The following is a 6,000-nucleotide window of genomic DNA, read 5'->3' on the forward strand; positions in this document are numbered from 1 at the left end:
AGAGGCCTCAAAGGTCACTTTGTCATGGACTGCCAAAGCAGAGCTGGTATCTGTGTGGGGAAGAGTTCACAGGAATAGGGAGACCTGTGAAGGAGCCAGGCAGGAGCCATGGAAGATGTGCCCAAGGACCTAAGGGGCACCTCWGTCGTAGAGCTGAAAGGCTGGATTCAATAATACCTGGATTCAGAACAATGAAAAGAGATGGGAGTTGGATACTGAAAAAGYTGGCTTAATAGCATGGTGCTATTAAATGCAGAGAGGTTAAGAAGTTTCATCTCTGTCCCTGTTAACTCAGTCCTTTCAAAGAAGAAAGAGGAGACTGGACACAAAGGTGCAGGGCAGTGAAGAAAGGGATAGGTGGGCACTGTAATCTGTAGCCAGCTTAATCATTGCCAAGGATTCAGAGGAGAAGAAAAGTAACGTTAACAGAACAAATGGCTAAGAAGAATCACATACATTAACACAGTCCTGCTGCTCTGTAACATTAAACTGTTAAAGTTTAGGTACAGGCTTTGGTCTGCTTTATTACACTGCAGCTTATCTGAGTTTCTAGGACAAAACATGAGAAAGATTTAAATGATTTTTTAAAGAAATGAAACATTTCAAACGTAAAATAGTAAGCTTAGCTTTCACCTTAACTGTATTCTGTGGTCCTGGATGGTTTGTTTTGTTTTTTTTTTCCCTGCCTCTTCTCCTTCCCAACTCCAGGGTTTTTTTTCTGATATATCTGTRTTTGTCAGCCTTTCAAATATTTTTAAAGAAGGTAATAATTATCCTTTTCTGGTGGTGGTAGGAGTATAGATAGGGGAAAGAGAGAAAGAAGAAACTGGTAATTGAGAGGGACTGTAGCTGATATCCCCATACTGTTGCTGGAGTTTGACCCAGCCTCCCTGGAGACATAGCAGGTATTAAAAGGTCAGGGAGGAAAGAACAATACTCAGTTTCTGTGACTGATTCTTAACTCTCCCATTGTTCTTTGACAGAGAGTCTACATGCTCTTATCAGATGCTCTACGATTTGGCAGCTTTTGCCAGATTTATGCTATCAAAATCATTTCTTTTTTACTGTTTTTTTTCTTCCTTGTCACAGAGGCCATCACTTTTTATTCCCATGCATTAAAGTTTGTGCTGAGATTGAGCATAGCAAACAGAAGTACCTAAGGGATGTTTAGATACTGATTTTAGATTTTATAATCTATGCCAGGTTTACTGAAAATGCCCTCAACCAGACCTGGAGACACTGTTGTGTATGCCACCAGACTGCCATCTGTTCTCAATAGCATAAAGATACTATGTACTTACACTCCCATTTACACAAAACTAAGTTGTAAATAAGTGTACTTTTTCCTTCCAGATACCTGTATTCTTTTATTCATATACATCCTGGTATATAGAGATGTACATACAGCTTTGCCAAGGTGCTCCAATGGAGTCCATCAGTCTCTAAGAGATGCGCCTACCATGGTGACAGTACTTGCCATGTGGGGTCCTAAGTAATGGAAAATAATATGAAAAATGGCATGTTGCCAGAGTTTATTGTTGACCCGTTGGGCTATCATCTAGTCTGACCCTCTGTGCCTCTGAGGTCTGAAAACATCTAGGTKTTGTGGCGTCTACCTTCCAGCTGCTGATGGAGATGCATATCTCAGTGAGGCATCTAGCTTTTATTTGAGCAAATAAAGAGAAGGGGGACTCTTCCAGCTTATGTCTTGGTTTAAGTAGCTTCAGGGCAAGGTTGAGACAATATATGACAGAATCTTYACAAGGTAAATTTAAGGTATTATGCAACCTTTTGGCATATATATTATCTTTAAAAATGCTTCTGATTTAAGAGAYTTAAATTTAGCTATTCTTTGAAAAGAGGCAGGACACTGTTGGACAAGCTTCATTTTGTTAATGAAGTTTGGCAAGTTTCTATGTGGTCAGTATACTGCAGTGACTTGCTGGAGTACAGCTGATTTAGCCAGGTTTTTCACACTCAGAAGAGGCCTTGAACATACTTTCATTGGCATTTTTTTCTCTACTTAAAAATTCAACTCAAACCTGCTTTTTCTGAGTTAGGCTTGCTGTATATATTCATGCTCATCTGTCAAGTGCTTTCTCAAAAGCATGCATCCTGACCTAATACTACTTTTCTACATTGTTGAACTCTGTATCCTATTGTTATTGTTGAAGGTTTTGTTCTGTTTAATCTGTAATTAGAAACAGAAGAAGGCATCAAGCTATGGGATTTGAGTTTTGAACTTTCATTACATACGAAGGGTTTGTTCCTGCACCAAGGGATCGTCTTTTTAATGTAAATAGATCTAAGGTGTGAGATGTGGAGCCAGCAATGAATTTTCCCAGAATTGCAGAGGAGAAGGCATTTTCATGTTCTGTTAAAGTTCATGGCAGTCTCTCACACTCGTTAACTTAAGATGTAGGCCCTGATATCAGTGCGACAGCACTGCAGCTCCACTGCTAAAAAAGGAGACGCTGCTGATCTGTAGAGGTAGATAGAGCATGTAGAAGTGGAAAGGAATCAGGTTCGTGCTTTTAGTAAAGTGGAGAGTCCTTTTAGCTTCCCGCTGGAAAGCAGAATGGCCTGCAGAACTCACCAGGCGAGCACCAAGGGACAGAAAGGATATTATCTGTATTTAGCACCTTCCCCTTCCAAGGCATTTGAGATGCCCTTGTGACAGTTCTTAATATGTCACTTCTCTGACATTGCTCTTTTCCTCAAAAAAAAAAAAAAAAAAAGAAAGACTGATGTGCTAAACTGTTAATAGGTAGTATTTTTTGATTGTTAAAAAAAAAAAAAAAAGAAAGAAAGAAAAAAGAAGTTGTGAATGCAAATATAAGGGTTTGCCAGCTGACAAGGGATATTTTTCTTGCTCCCTGATGATCTCTTTGAGGGTCTTGAAACAAAAAGCAAACCCATAACCTAGCTTTTGTTCTCTGTTCTACACAACCTGGGGATTTTTAAACAAACTAATTTTCTACTGAAACAAAAGACAAAGAAGTGTGCTCCATAGAAGGGGAAAGAGTATTATTTGGGTTAGAGTTCTGCAAAATGRGAGCTTCCTGGGTGATACGCTGGGTCTTTGTATAGACTTCAGCATACAGTGACCCACTGAATTTAAGTTCTAGAAATTGAAGCAGAGTACAGCTGTGAAGCTAAGTTTGTTCTAATGAGAAAATGCTCAGAACTTAGTTTAATTAAGTATTTTTGAATTACATGTCACAATTTTTATGCTACTGACACTGCTCAGACCACTTTAGTGATTGTGTATATGCATACAAAAGGCAGAACTGATAGAAATATTAGCATTTGTGTTTGCAGCAGCTGAGGACATATGAGAAGATGCATTCGGAGTTTGGAGTGAATACTACTGAAAATGAACCTGGTGGTTTCTGAAATTCTGACTCTGGTGGGAGTGCTGATCTTCTCTCTCTGTCCTGTCAGAGATCCTATCTCCTTCTCAACTCCACTTTTCTTTGTTCAGTACTTTGTGTATGAAGATGTTCAAACCTGGTAATTCAAAGTGACAGCCATTGTGCTTGCTTAACGCATGTGAATACAATGTGAGAACAGCAGGTGGTGTTTGATTACTGATACTTTTTGAATATAAGAATAATTCAGTCTTCTTGCACTAATTATTCAATTAAAAGAAAACTRTTGTCTTCCAGCCTGCTTGTCATATTCAGCTGCAGCCGGCAATAATTAGCTTCCTTGTTATRTGTGTGTGATTTGGGGTTGTTTTGTTTTGTTTTGTTTCCATCGGTGCCATTATTCTGGATTTGATTTAAAGACATTATAAAATACCTTACTGTCTCGGTACCCACACTTGCATGACTGTCTAGTTTTTGAATGCCRACAGCACCAGGCATATCGTTTATATTCTGCGCTGTGTGCAAAGAGCCTCTGAGAGGAGATGATTTCATACTGTGAATATGTTAATTTAATGCCTGCCATCAGGAGGAATRTGTTTCTCGATCACATTTTGAAATGATTGAAGTTTTGCAGGTCTGCATTTTTCTATCTTTTTCAAGTTTGAAAAACGATAATGGATTGCTTAGCTTCCCCCCTCCCACCCCATACCCTGAGTGGTCTAATCTACCTGTCAGCRCCATATTATGTCTGGCTTAGTGTTATTGTTTCTACACTAAGGGGAGTTTTCTGTGTAGCTCCACTGAGATTACCTTTCTTCAGAAATTCTTAACCTGTTTTTCACATAGGTGCACTCTTTCTTAGATTTGGGGAAGAGACTGTTTGGCAAACACACAATGCTTTTCAGCTGCTAAAATCGATTTAGGTAAATGTTCAGGTGGCAGCATCAGCAGGTGCCCACTGATTGCATACATTACAAATTCTTCCCAGTTCTTTCTCAAAAACAGTATTTTAGATAGCTCTATTATCATATACCATTTCAGTCTTTTGTTAGATTTGGGGATTTTTAACCACTTTTTACTGAAAGCATTGGCTCAGTGTTTCAGCTACAATACAATCAGAGCTGGAAAGCAAGAGTTTGCTCAACAGGTGAGACCTCTGAGGTTGGGTGGAAAGCCAAAGTGCCCCCTTGATGAGCAAGCTGTTATTAACTCTCCAGGGAAGTAGCTTCTTTTTGTTTTTTTGACTCCTGTCTCTAATGGCTTTAGCTTGTTTTGTTGTTTTAATTGTTCTGGGGACAGTGAGTCAAGACTTAGAAGCCTAAAGGACTGGGATGCAGAGCTATTCTTGGTAACTTGCTATTGAGACRTTTTAGAGAACTTTAGTTTTTTTTCGTGCTGGCATACATAAATTGCTATTTAGGTCTTTCTATATTAACCTGTATTTGGGGAAGGGGTTGACATAATTCCAAACAGCTCCGAACTTCCAAGTTATGAGAGAAGCTGTCTTGAGAGAAAGGTTAGTAGATAGTAGATCAAAACTGGGTAAGTGTCCCCTAGGTAAGTGAAAGTGTGGCCAGAATTACTCAAACATTAAAAGCTTTTTAAATTGTCATCAGGCATCTACTTCCTACCCCAAATTATCTTCAATAATTTTTGATAKGTAATACTATTTTAAAATCAGTGAAACAGAATATATTTGTCTAAGAAATTTCCCTGTGATCTTCACTCAGGCAATGACTAGCAGCATGTGTCAGTATTGCTCCCTTTGACAGTTAGTTGTGCCAAGTAATAATGGGTATTTATTTCATAACATAAAATTTGCCTGTCGTGTCTACTTGCGCTCTCATCATTTATCTTTTTGAATCACTACGTTTTTAAACATGAACAGATAAGGCTTTCGTAGAATGAATTAATGGCCCTATTGCCTGATGAAAGCTCCCAGAAAATAGAATTGAGGCAGCATGTGGTCTTATGTGTAGGGCACTCACTGGTTTTCATAGTTTTAAGTACTCATAAATTGAGGCAGAAAAAGTGTCTCGTCTAGAACACGGGAGTTGGAGAATTTGTTTTCTCCAGTTCATCCTGGCGCTTCTTACATAACCCTGAGTATATTACTTATTCTAAGCAGAACTGGCAATGCTGCTTAGGATTAAGACCATCTGATGTAAGATTCATTTTTCAGTTGCTTGTAACTTAGCCAGACCTTAGCTGTTCAAGCTGAAAATCTTCATTCTAGGTCTGGAATAAGATAAAAATAAAATAGGCTRTTTTGACAATGATAAAAAGCAATCATTTTCAGCACTTTTGTGCTTTGGAACAGCACATCAGGCATGGAACGTCCTCTGTCTCTTAAAAGCACCTGGCTTCTTTGCTGGGGACTGTGTAGTTTGAAGAAAGGAAGGGAAACCGTTTGACTGGAGCGTGGAGATGCGCAGAGATGGGACAGGCAGCAGTGAAATAGGGGTTATAGCTGACACAGAGTCAAAGTTTCCTGCCTGAGCTCAACTTTGAACCTTCTCTAAGGACACGTGTCAAGGCATGGCAGAGCCGGTGGCTCCCTGTGCTGGGGGCCAGTGCGGGCCAGACCCTTCCACCAGGGCCCGTCCCTCCACCCAAGGAGGCAAGGCCC

The 6,000-nt window shown here is 39.6% G+C and overlaps 1 protein-coding gene across 1 annotated transcript in view; it reads left to right on the forward strand.

Moving 5' to 3' along the window:
• The window catches only part of CADPS2 (calcium dependent secretion activator 2), a 277,978-nt gene that overhangs the window by 118,802 nt on the left and 153,176 nt on the right, over positions 1-6,000 (forward strand). The gene's annotated exons all lie outside the window — the stretch shown is intronic.

Source organism: Rhea americana, unplaced genomic scaffold, assembly GCF_003343005.1.
Source record: "Rhea americana isolate MKP2758 unplaced genomic scaffold, rheAme1 scaffold_152, whole genome shotgun sequence".
NCBI lineage: Eukaryota > Metazoa > Chordata > Aves > Rheiformes > Rheidae > Rhea > Rhea americana.